Genomic DNA, 13,639 nt, shown 5'->3' on the forward strand with positions numbered 1-13,639 from the left:
AAATAGATATTTCTTATTATTTCAAATGAATATTAGCTCTGTAATATAGCTTGTTAATTTCTATTACACTACAACACACAAACTTTTTTTAATTTTTTTTTTAAACCAAAACATATAATTCTAATCAATAAATAAATTGTGTGAATTTCTTTACTGTAGATTTTTCAAATATGTTATTTAAACTGTGTCGTTACCGTTCGCTATGCTAGTTGGTTGTATTTTCTCAATTTTACTTTTAAATTCAGTTCCCTACATATTCTAACAGAATAACTGAGCAAAATGAATAAATAAATAAATTGTATGTGAATTTATTTTCCCAACACTGTAGATATGTCTCATATCTGGTCGCAGTTTGTTGTACCTAGGTGAGAAATCGTGAGTTTAGGTTGCAACTCTTCGTTCCCGTGGGTAATTGTTACTGTAGTAAATTAATGCTCCCATTTTATTTATTTTTTAAAACTAATACATATAATTCTAATTAGAATGACTGAGCAGAAAATAAAAAAATAACTGATTGTTCTTCTCTGACTATTAATTTTACCTTCGATTCCTTGCGCTCTTAACCTATTTCTGTAACTGAAATATATTTTATTTATTTATTTTTCTCTAGCATTAGCAAGTTAAGTATTGGATATGAGACGAACAAGGTTTTGAACTCTCTCTGTTAGCGTTTTCTTTTAGAAACTTCTTTTGCCAGCACAACAAATAATTAGTTATTTCTTATTATTTCAAATGAATATTAGCTCTGTAGTATATTTTGTAATTAGTTTAATTTACATGTTACCAATTTCCAATCATTTAAAACTTTAGACTATATGATATGTGTAGTGGTGGAGACGGAGAGTTGTACAGTGGGTGTCCTCCCGTGATGAGTCTTCAGACTCCTTGGAGATGTCACGAATAATAATAATAATAATGATATAATCTAAAACTGTTGATGTTCGATAATTATGATGTTAGGTTTATTGTGTTCCAAATGCTGACCACTTTGTATTCTAGAGTCCAGAGAATATTTGCTGTTTCATTTTCTATTGTCTCTATTTTATGCTGACACCAGTCATCAGAAGAAGGAAAGCCATATTTTCTGCATACATGCCAGTGAATTATTTTGAACGCTTAATCATGGCGGTATTTATAATCAGTCTGAGCTATCTTGAGCTATCTTGCTGCATGCACTGATTTTCTACGGTCTCATCTTTCTGATCGCATAATCTGCATTTGTTGTTATTATTGAAGTTCAAAATTTTTGCTTTGATTGCATTATTTTGTAATGCCTGTTCTTGAACTGCTAGAATAAATCCTGTTTCTTTCTTAATATATTCATATTGTATTGTAGCCATTGCCACGTCTTGTTCACGTCAAATTCTTACTGGAAGATTTTAAAAGTATTTAGTAAATAAAAGAAGATAGATGTTGCAGTCTGTATTCTAATTGAATGTTCAAGGAAACGCTGACTATTCTGTCTTAAGGACACCGGATTACTATGAAAAAGCAATTGGTGAAATTTGAAACTGTCAAGTGGCTTAACATGAAGAGCTCTACTTAGATCTGTTTATGAAGTAGAATGAGAAACTTTTTCTCTGACACAAAAATTGGTAAATTGTGCGTCGACTGAATTGCAAGAAGGTAAGAATATTTATACTTCAGTGAGACAGGAGAAATAATAAGTTTTAAAAGAGGTATACCGTGAGTAGACATATCGATACAAAATAAATAACGGAATTTATTTTGTATCGCCAACCAGATGGTAACCTACATTTCTCAGTTTATAGAAAGAAGACTCATACAGGCCATTATATCCATGCGGAATCTCATCACCATCCCAGTCAAAAGGCAGGAACTATTAAAACACTGGTTCATCGGGCGCACTACTTTTGTTCTTCAGACGATCTTTTACAGAAAGAACTACAATATATAACTTCTTCCTTTCTATCTAATAGTTATAAGAATTGCTTCATTAAAAGAACTTTGAGTAGTTTTAATATGTCTTCCTCTTCAAACACAGAGGAAATAACGCGCATTACTGTCCCTTATGTACAAGGCATCAGTGAACATCAGTATAGCAAAAGTTTTAAAACCACTGAATATTTTTGTTGCCTTTCGACCGTTTAGAAAAATCTCCACCTTTCTCACTTCTCCTAAGGACAAGCTTCCACATCTTAATCATCCAGGTGTCTACCAGATTCCATGCTCTTGTGGATTATCTTATTTCGGACAAACGGGAAGATCTGCCTCTATTCGGCTAGAAGAACACCAATCTTATATTGAATACTTTAAACCTGAAAAGTCTGGACTTTCTGAACATGCCATCTTCACTAGACACAGAGTTCATTGGAGAAAGACGAGTTCTTCACAAAAGTCAGTTTCTCATGGAACGCCTTTATAAAGAAACATGTGAAACTCTACTTCATTCTCCTAACTTAAACACATCCGACGGCTTACGTCTATCCCCTTTATGGGAGATAGTACTTTACAAATCAGCTAATCTTTCCTAACTTTTTATTGTATTATTATTTTTTTTTTTTTAAGAAAGTTATTGACCTTTTTAGTTATCTTACACCAGCTACTTAGGTTGCGCTTTTTGGAATTGTCAGTTAGTGTTTAATTTTGAGCTTATTGTACTGAAGATGCCTGTGACACACAGGCGAAAATTAAACTATTAAATAATCTTTGTACGTGAGTTTTTTCCGTTATTTATTTTGTATAGATAGGAGAAATAATATTGTATGCTACGTAAGGGTGATAAGAAAGGATCGCATGAAAAAGAAGAAAATTTTTATATTTTCGGAAAGGGCCTAACAAGGAATCTGACTCAAATAAACATTTTTGTTGTTGTAAAAACAAGGTGTTTAGTCTAGTAGACGTGATTAAGTATATGTTAAACAATTCCAATAATAGAATGAATGATTTTAATAATTTTGGATATGAAAATCTCTGAAGTGTAGATTTATTTTAGAAGGCCTTGGATCCACTTATTTTGGTTATATAATTGTATTTAAAGTGCATATATTGTTTGAGTTTTATTAAATATATATATATATATATTTTTTTTTTAATTAGTCTTGAGTTAATAATTTTTCCAGATTCTAAAAAAAAAAAAATAGTTAAAAGTCATTGCACCAATCGGAAATGAACCTTTGTGTAATTAATAATTGTTTTACACTTGGTGTAAAACAATTTCTTATGAAAAAAAATTTAAAAAAAATACAATCTCATTACATAATCCATTTAGTTTTGTTTTCAGAATATTTCTAACTTGTATTCTTCTGCCTGTTGCTTAACTTTCGAGTGGAGAATATCACTGGCTTCTAATATCCCTAGGTATTTATAGTGTTCGTTAGCTGAAATTGCTTTTATATATATATATATATATATATATATATTTGATACCTGAAGAAGTTGATTTTTCAACGAAACTAGTAGTATCTCAGTATTAAAGTTTATTCTTTTTTATTATCGCATTATAGTCATTCAAACCACATTAATTTCATATATATATATATATATATATATATATATATATGAAAATTCTTCATAAAAAAAATATGTATATATATATATATTTTATGAAGAATCAAATGACTACTAGAACCGAGATTTAAGTAAAGGTTTTAATATAAAAACTACTAGTTTCGGCCTGTAACAGCCTTCATCAGGTAACATTATAAAAGAAAGAAAAAACACTAAACACTGAAGGTTAAAAGACTACGAACAACATAGAGAGTCTCTATACATAATTAGCATGAAAACGTCGTAATTGTATTTGAAGCTGTTCTTTCGTTTGTTGCATTGTGAGAGTGCGTGCTTGCAGCATCACGTGAATGCCGGTACATGATTACAGCTGAATGACTATCTGGGAGGTTGTAGCTCAAGTTATTATTTAGATGAACAGGATTGAAGATGATTTCTCTAGATTACACGATTTTTCTCTCTAGTTCATCATTGCAACGGAAGATGTTAGTAGATTTTTCCCAGCAGACTTTGTGACTTTGGTTTTCATCATTACGATTAGCCGAGAAAAGGATATGACTTGATAAAGCACTGGCTAGCTGGCTCTTGTAAGTAATGTCCCTCATGTGTTCTTCCATACGCAATTCGGCAGATTTGTCTGTCTGCCCAAAATAAGGAATATCACAATCACACAATATTTTATATACACCAGGGTATTTGAGTTGATGATGACAAGGTTTTGGGTGGCTAATTAAGGAATGGATCTTTGGAAGTGGAGTGAACAATGTTCTGATATTGTATTTTCTTAGAACTTTCGCTAATTTATGTGAAACAGTACTTATGTAAGGAATAGATATATTGCCTTTGAATCTATTTGTTTCTTCTGAGTAATGTCTAGGAGGATTAAGAAGGAATTTTTCAATGATTGTCTTGGAATATCCATTAACTTGAAAGAAGATTTGAAATGGTTTATTTCTGTAAGAAGTTCATTTGGGTCATCCAGAAGAGAACGGGCTCTATCTCCCAAGGTGGAAATTATTCCAAGCTTATGAGGAGGGAAGTGATGGGACTTACTCTTCTGGTAAACTCAAGATATCGATATGTAGAAAGCCCACACATACCAACAGATATCTGCATAGTCAGTCCCATCACTTCCCTCCTCATAAGCTTGGAATATTTGCAACTTGGGACATAGAGCCCGTTCTCTTCTGGATGAACCAAATGAACTTCTTACAGAAATAAACCATCTCAAAACTTCTTTCGAAGTTAATGGATATTCCAAGAGAATCGTTGAAAGATTCCTTCTTAATCCCCCTAGACATCACTCAGAAGTAAATAGATTCAAAGGCAATATATCTATTCCTTCCATAAGTACAGTTTCACATAAATTAGCAAAAGTTCTAAGAAAATACAATATCAGAAACTTGTTCGCTCCACTTCCAAAGATCCGTTTCTTAATAAGCCACCCAAAACCTTGTCATCATCAACTCAAATACCCTGGTGTATATAAAATATTGTGTGATTGTGATGTTCCTTATTTTGGGCAGACAGACAAATCTGTCGAATTGCGTATGGAAGAACACATGAGGGACATTACTTACAAGAGCCAGCTAGCCAGTGCTTTATCAAGTCATATCCTTTTCTCGGCTAATTGTAATGATGAAAACCAAACTCACAAAGTCTGCTGGGAAAAATCTACTAACATCTTCCATTGCAATGATGAACTAGAGAGAAAAATCGTGTAATCTAGAGAAATCATCTTCAATCCTGTTCATTTAAATAATAACTTGAGCTACAACCTCCCAGATAGTCATTCAGCTGTAATCATGTACTGGCATTCACGTGATGCTGCAAGCAGGCATTCTCCCAACAATACAACAAACGAAAAAACAGCTTCAAATACAACTACGACGTTTTCATGCTAATTATGTATAGAGACTCTATGTTGTTCGTAGTCTTTTAACCTTCAATGTTTAGTGTTTTTCTTTCTTTTATAATGTCACCTGATGAAGGCTGTTACAGGCCAAAACTAGTAGTGTTTTTATATTAAAACCTTTTTTACTTAAATATCGGTTCTAGTCATTCAATTCTTCATAAAAAAATATGTATGTTAACCGAGTTAATGATCATTCTTTCATATATATATATCTATATATCTATATCTATTATATATATATATATATATATATATATATATATATATATATATATATATATATATATATATATATATATATATATATATATATATATATATATATATATATATATATATATATATATATATATATATATATATATATATATGATTAGTACTATTAACTCGGGGTTGGGATATGTTCATTTTTCTAAATTAACTGACTTAAAACCCGAGAATTATAACACAATGACATTTATTTGAAAAAAAACGCAACATGTTTCGTCAAGAATGACTTCATCAGGCGAGAAGAACATAGAAAGATATTAAAAGACACTTAAATTAACATTGACACACTCTAAAGCTATACAATTATAAAGCCATAATATTCAACTGTAAATTACAGTTATGAGCTTGAACTACAGTCCGAGTTAAAGTTCTATTGTTGTACACCTGTGCGTGTGTGGAATCACGCGATCTCCAGTATCTAATAGTAGAGTTGAAAGAGTCAGGCAAATTATAGCTAAGATTATTATTCAAATGAAAAGGGTCCAAGGTGGTTTCTTTTGACTCAACAATGCGCTGCTCTATCTCATCATGGCAGATGCGTAGGTTTGAAGTTGATGTCCAATTTATTTCATGTTGGTGGCTTTCGTTGTTCGTGTTTATTGAAAGCAGGACATGGCCTGACAGAGCAGTTGCTCTGGTTCTTTTATAAGCAATGTCGCGTTGGTGCTCTTCAAGACGTAGTAAGATAGATTTCTCTGTCTGCCCATAGTAAGGCTTTCCGCATTCACAAATGACCTTGTATACACCTGCTGGGAATTGCAGAAGGTTGTGAGGTTGCTTATAGTTGTTGAAGCGTGATCTTATTTTTGGCAGAGTCGAGAAGCACGTTTTTATGTTAAACTTCTTTAGAATTCTACTCAGCTTTTTGGAGAGTGTGCTGATATAAGGCAAGACGATATGACCTTTGGAGTCGTTCTGTGTCTCTACATTGCTACGTTGACGGTGGGATAATTGGTTGTTAATATTTTTTAGAGAGTAGCCATTGTTTTAAGATGTTGTAGTTCCTTTTTCAGTTCTTCTTCATCTGACAGTACAGATCTTGCACAATTCGCTAGAGTCCTCCCATCACCATCCAGCGCAAAAGTTGGATATTATATCAACTCTAGCGAATCGTGCAAGATCTGTACTGTCAGATGAAGAAGAACTGAAAAAGGAACTACATCTTAAATGGACCTTTAAAAACAATGGCTACTCTCTAAAAAATATTAACAACCAATTATCCCGCCGTCAACGTAGCAACGTAGAGACACAGGACGACTCCAAAGTTCATATCGACTTGCCTTATATCAGCACACTATCCAAAAAGCTGAGTGGAATTCTAAAGAAGTTTAACATAAAAACGTGCTTCTCGACTCTGCCAAAAATAAGATCACGCTTCAACAACTATAAACAACCTCACAACCTTCTACAATTCCCAGCAGGTGTATACAAGGTCATTTGTGAATGCGGAAAGCCTTACTATGGGCAGACAGAGAAATCTATCTTACTACGTCTTGAAGAGCACCAACGCGACATTGCTTATAAAAGAACCAGAGCAACTGCTCTGTCAGGCCATGTCCTGCTTTCAATAAACACGAACAACGAAAGCCACCAACATGAAATAAATTGGACATCAACTTCAAACCTACGCATCTGCCATGATGAGATAGAGCGGCGCATTGTCGAGTCAAAAGAAATCACCTTGGACCCTTTTCATTTGAATAATAATCTTAGCTATAATTTGCCTGACTCTTTCAACTCTACTATTAGATACTGGAGATCGCGTGATTCCACACACGCACAGGTGTACAACAATAGAACTTTAACTCGGACTGTAGTTCAAGCTCATAATAACTGTAATTTACAGTCGAATATTATGGCTTTATAATTGTATAGCTTTAGATGTGTGAATGTTAATTTAAGTGTCTTTTAATATCTTTCTATGTTCTTATCAACTGATGAAGTCATTCTTGATGAAATATGTTGCGTTTTTTTCAAATAAATGTCATTGTGTTATAATTCTCGGGTTTTAAGTCAGTTAATTTAGAAAAATGAATATATATATAGAAGACTTTTAGAGTTGAGCTACGATTATGATATTCTAACGTGTACCCTGCAATTTAACATTTATGCTGTTCACCTGAAATCTAAAATCAAAAGTGTTTTTGATTGAATTGAATTTGCAGTCAGAAGAATATACAAAATGCAACTTAATATATGTCATTTAGTTCATTCGAAAATCATTATCTCTCTCTCTCTCTCTCACACACACACACGCACCGAATTTATAATCAAATCTTGATATATATTTTATGACCACCACTCTGTCTGGTCACTCACCTATAGTAAAAAAATATATTTATTAAATAAAATAGCAATTAGTAACATTACGTCATAACACGTAAACATATCAAATTAACTTTTGAAATCAGGATATCTAAAATATTGCAAAAGTTCTGTTTTACACGATTTGTTACAAATAAAATTTTTATGCACTGTTAAGTATTAGGTTATTGAAGTTTCACTATGATAATGAATATGAATATTTAAAAATAAAATTAAAGCCTTCTAACATTCATTCTAACTGTTAAAAAAATATAAAGTGCCATTAGATCTGTCATATTAAATTATTCTTAAATCATGAGTATTTGATTTTTTTTTTTTTCAAAGCAAAACATTTAAGAAAAATAAGCAAGCAAATAAATAAGATATATGGTGAACTAAGGGAAACATTTTCGTTTTCTATTCGTTCCTAGCACCTATGACCAGTGGTAGGATTAAAAATATTTAGCAATGGATCACCGTATCTTTTCTTTCCACATCTCCCTTCCGTGTCAAAAGCAAATTACTATTCGATTATCACTGTACACTATTTATTCTTTTCTTTTATAAACGTGTAGAAATGATGGAGTGGGGTCTCAATAATTGGATGGAAGGACGCATCAAATTAGCCGTATTTCGAACCAAAATCCGTTTTTCACCTCCGCAGAACAAATGACAACAGGTACTTAGGTTATGTTCGACTTTTTTTTGCAGAGTGGTTGAAATTTTATGAATATGGTAATTTTTTAAACCAATTTCTAAATACTCGTGGAAATCATTGATATTGATCGCATAATTAAAAACTTCAATTCCTGCAATTGCTCCATCGACATTCTGAGAATCCAGCTCGAGTATCACTGTTATTTTAAAATTCATCCCTGGTTTGTGCACTGCTTTGGAAGCAGAATTACACGTTGGGAGATTTTTTTTAAAAAAATATTTACACATCCTTCAGTCTTATTTGTTATTTCTACACATATGTAATAAATTGATTTTTATACGTAATAGACTTATCTTTTTATTTGTTACACTTTTAACACACAGAAGTTCACTCATTGCACACGTTTCTTCAATGCATGAAGTTATCAAAGGTTTAAGCTATTAATTTCGCAGGAAAACTATTATTATTATACAGGTATCTTCCTGGAATCAGAAGAGTCATCGCGGGAGACCCACACTAGCCTTTAAACACTTCACACCTCTCTTTAAACTCATTCATTGTTCAGGGCGCTCAAAACTAATTCCTTGGGAATCCATTCCACTTACCATCTGAAGCAAAAAAAAAAAATCTAGTCCTAACATCCTTGCTAACCACACTCTTATATAACTTCCACTAGTGACCCCTTGTGCTGAAAAAAAGTCTTCGATGTCAATCCTATAAGGCTATCATGAGCTAGTTTTTCAAGCCCACAGAAATCTGTTCTCAATTAGTCAAGATCACATGCCATATTTAAAATTCCTTATGAAATTGTGTGTTTTTTATGGCCTCAAGTGCATTAATAAAAAGTGCGATAGATTAATAAAATAATAATTAATAAATTAGAAATTTTATAAAATAAAATGAAAAAACAAACAAACTAAAATGAATATTCTATAAATTCTTTTACCAGAAAAAGCATGCAAAATAAGGAACTTACAGTCCACAGCCAAGTGGTGAGGTGTTGGTGCATAACTTCAGTAAGAAATATCTTACTGAAATTCCGTGCGGCTGAACCGCCATTACAGCCATGATAACCTGCAAGAAAAAAAAAAAAAAAAAAAAAAAAAAAAAAAAAAAAATATATATATATATATATATATATATATATATATATATATAAATTTTATTATTTATATATATTTATTTAATATATAACAAACACAAAAATTGCGTAAGAAAGACAATATGCGAAGAGAAATCAGTGATGTCATACCGGAGCAATATTTAAAGTACATTAAAATGTCAGAATATAAGAATTAACGAGGAAATGATATCCCCCCCCCTCTTATTACATCATAACTTCCGATTAACTTCTTCCAAATTTCTTCCTTATGGAAACGGCATCTTATTCCGGTGCGCAGATCACAAGAAGGTGATTATAGTTCGATTCTATTCGCCGAAAGGAAAAACTTTTTTTTTCTAGGCCTATCTTAAGCCGGTTCCTGAGTTAGCTGCACAGGATAGTAGTTTTTTAGTCCGAAAAATTATGTTTTTAACCTCACAACTAAAAAGAAAATCGACCGCAAAACACACTTATTATAGACAATATTATCTACCTGTTCGTGATAAGGACCACGACAACATGACCCTTTATCACTAACAGGGTCCCCAAAGGAAGTAGATTTTAGCACTAATGCTAAAACAGCCCTACCGACTTGTGTTGGGAATAAAAGACTGAGGATTTATTTCAATCCATTATTATCATATGATTGTATAAGTTTATACAACTATACAAACAGTTAACGGCCCGGTTGTGACTAACATTCGATTGCAGTCTTGGGCATGGATGTTCTTCATTCGTTCATACACTCTTCAAAGATGGATTGGACAATTTATAAATATCCCATCGAACAAATTTAAATGTGCGAATTCGTTTCTGATTTAAGTAGAATTTTGTAAACGAAATTGAGCCAAATCTTTAACGCGTAACGGGGGGGGGGGGGGATTACACCGCAACACGTCTGTTCGAGACATACCAATTACAAACAAAAAAGACAAAGGAATATTTAAATAAATGAACAACATTCATAATAAGGAAATCAATTTAATTTTGTCAATATTTATTGACATTTACAGTGTGTAGATATCGAAATATAAACAGATACCCTAAAATTTAATGAACTGGTTTTAACATATAATTAGGGTGACTATTTTTTCCTGACAATTTTTGCACGAGATAAATAAATAAACTAGATTTTAAAAACGAGATTATTAATCACAAAAGTCTAGGAAGGTTGGTAACTCTAAATATAATCAAACACTTTGAGAATACGTTACGAAAACGCTATTTAACCGCAGAGGTTGATTATTTGCAAAAGTGAAAAATTGTTTTTATTTGCTAGGATTAAAATTCACACGATTATTATAAATTCTAGTAAATAAGTTTTTCTAAATTAAGATGGCAATATTATATTCAAATTCGATTAAGAGTGAGTAGCCAGGATTTCAGATCGCATTTGAAACCGACCGATAGAGTTCATTTTAGAAAAATACGTAGCTATGAGACTAACATTTATTGCATTCGGGAAGGGAGAGAGAGAGAGAAAGTGGGTGGGAGGGAGGGTCTGGTTCATCTCTGAGATTACCACCGTAGCAGGGTACTGTAGACCAGAGCTTCCCAAACTGTGAGCCGCGGCCCCCTTGGGGGCCGTAGGTTTTGTTGAGGGGGCCCGTGAAATAATGAAAATAAATTTAAAATGTTTTAAGACTAAGTAGATTTTTTTATTTAAAAACAAACGTATTTAACTTTTATTATTTATTATTTCTTTTTTGCTATTTTTATATTTTAATGGAAAAATTCACACATTGGTGTTGGTTTACAAACTTTGCTTCCAGCGTATTTCGGCACTTAATGAATATTAGTAAATATTGCTTATTCATATGTTTCATTTCAAAGCAGTGGTTAATTGTATTTACTTCGAATGCTCTCTCCAGGGAAGCTCCAAATCTTCCTGTCCCTTTCATCACGCGTTTCTAATCAGGGACTGTTGATATTGACTTTATACACATATCAAAACTCGTTTTATATTATCACTGTCATTCGAGCTAGTTTTCTGTTACCAATAAAAGTTTCGCATATACTTCACACATGAAAAACAAAAAAAGCTTAAACAAGTTCATGTGGGGAGATAGTAACTCGCTTGCAGTGGTAAACAACACGCCCTCCCGCAGAGGCAATAAAAACAAGTACTTTTATTATGCCAGTGAATAAGGTATGAGGAGTCTGTGTAATATATTTCTCAACAAATAGTGCAATTAGAGACAACTGGGATAAAAACACACTAATTAATGAATCACACGTCCCCTCATACAGAAACTATTCTGTATATATAGACTGAAACAAAACCATATGTTGCATGGGCAAACACAGTATCTAACTAAAAACTATTGTTATTAATTAGATGTGTGTGAGTTCGATTTCCCAAGGCAGCAATAAAATTCAACCGAACGTGTTAAAATTCGTAAAAGTGCTAAAACTAAGTAATATATATATATATATATAATGAATGTTATGGCAGTTTCACATATGGAATTCGGTTGAAGAGAGTTAGCATTTCAACTCAATTGTCAGCTATGCTTTTATCTTTCGGTTGCGCGATCTTTTGTTAATGCCGCACCAATCATATGCACGTTTTAATAACCTGCCTTTGCTGTCTGTTCGAGTTAGGCTTAATTACGGTAAAGGGAGAAAAGTCACAAAAGAGAAAAATGTTCCTGGTCCGGGGATTCCCTTATTCAGGTAATATTCACTAATTTCATGTTATCAGTCTGTGGTATGCCAGTATCGGTAAGTGGTGATATTATTTGATCTATTCTGCGTTAAAAAATTTAACCCTGAGATGGATAAGTGGCTGATAAAAAATAAAAAAAAATTCCCGCGAACAATCAGAAGAAGCAGAAACAGACTAAAAAAAGGATAGTATTTCATATTTTATCAGAACAGCCCGCATCGTCTTCAGAACCAAACGGTAAGAGGCAAAAAATGTAATATATGCATTTGATTTTTGCGATATTCGCTTTGTATGTTTTGTATTGAATATAAATACAATAAATATTATAATAATATATATCTCTATTATGATTTTTTTTCGAGGGGGGCGGTGAAATATTTTAATTTTTGCAAAGGGGGCCCTGACAACCAGAAATTTGGGAAGCACTGCTGTAGACGACGAACATTTACTCTTCGGCTGGAAATATCTGGCTTCAATCTCAGCTACGATGCGAGCAACTTTTATAAGGCCACTGAAGACAGAGCGTTTTTCTGCTATAAAACTTGATATTTGCATCCTCAAAAAATAGGAGAAAAGGGCACAAAATACATGCAATTATAGACAACCTCAGCATATTTACGACCAAACTAATGCTTGGTCATTAATGAGTACCAAGTGTTCAAAATAGCTGATATCAGTAAAATCCTTCGCAGCAGAAATCAATGAATTAAGATTAGGAATGCGTCGTTCGACTGGTATTCGCCATATTTTTATTTCCAAAGGGAATTGGAAATTCCCTTTGGAAATAAAAATGTTAGAGCGGTTTTTTTTTAACATATTCATATATAATTTACATTTATTTATTTATTTATAGGAATTTTATACGTTACTTACACATGTCAAAATTAGTATAATTCCATTCTTTAAACTTGGGTTCATCCAAATGTTGTGGAATTTCCTCTTAAGAATTTCTAAGTTGAGGCTTAACACTATGTAGCTAAACACTGTGCAAACTACGGCTATCGTAATTCTGGATGTCATTGGCACTTTGGGTTGAAAAAAAGTACTTTCATACAATGTCATATAATAATGTATTAAAAAAAAACGAAGCATTTACGAAACCAATCCATGATCTGAAAAAAATAATAAGAAATTTCAGTTTTAATAATAATTTTTGCATATACATTCTTACTAAATAGGACATAAATATACACAATGTTGCAAAATTATGCGACACCTCTGGAATTCTGTCAAAATACTAGTGCACCAGTG

The 13,639-nt window shown here is 32.5% G+C and overlaps 1 long non-coding RNA gene across 2 annotated transcripts in view; it reads right to left on the bottom strand.

Moving 5' to 3' along the window:
- The window catches only part of LOC150094560 (uncharacterized), a 34,088-nt gene extending 20,699 nt beyond the window's left edge, over positions 1 to 13,389 (bottom strand). For both annotated transcript variants that reach the window (XR_016550231.1, XR_016550232.1), the window contains exons 1-2: positions 13,262 to 13,389; positions 9,595 to 9,692 (exon numbers count right to left, since the gene is read on the bottom strand). This is a non-coding gene — a long non-coding RNA (uncharacterized LOC150094560). The remainder of the gene's footprint in view (positions 1 to 9,594; positions 9,693 to 13,261) is intronic.
- Between the last annotated feature and the right edge of the window lie 250 nt (positions 13,390 to 13,639).

Source organism: Typopeltis vanoorti, chromosome 22 (genome assembly GCF_054136105.1).
Source record: "Typopeltis vanoorti isolate ZY-2024b chromosome 22, IOZ_Tvanoo_1.0, whole genome shotgun sequence".
In the NCBI taxonomy this organism is placed as follows: domain Eukaryota; kingdom Metazoa; phylum Arthropoda; class Arachnida; order Uropygi; family Thelyphonidae; genus Typopeltis; species Typopeltis vanoorti.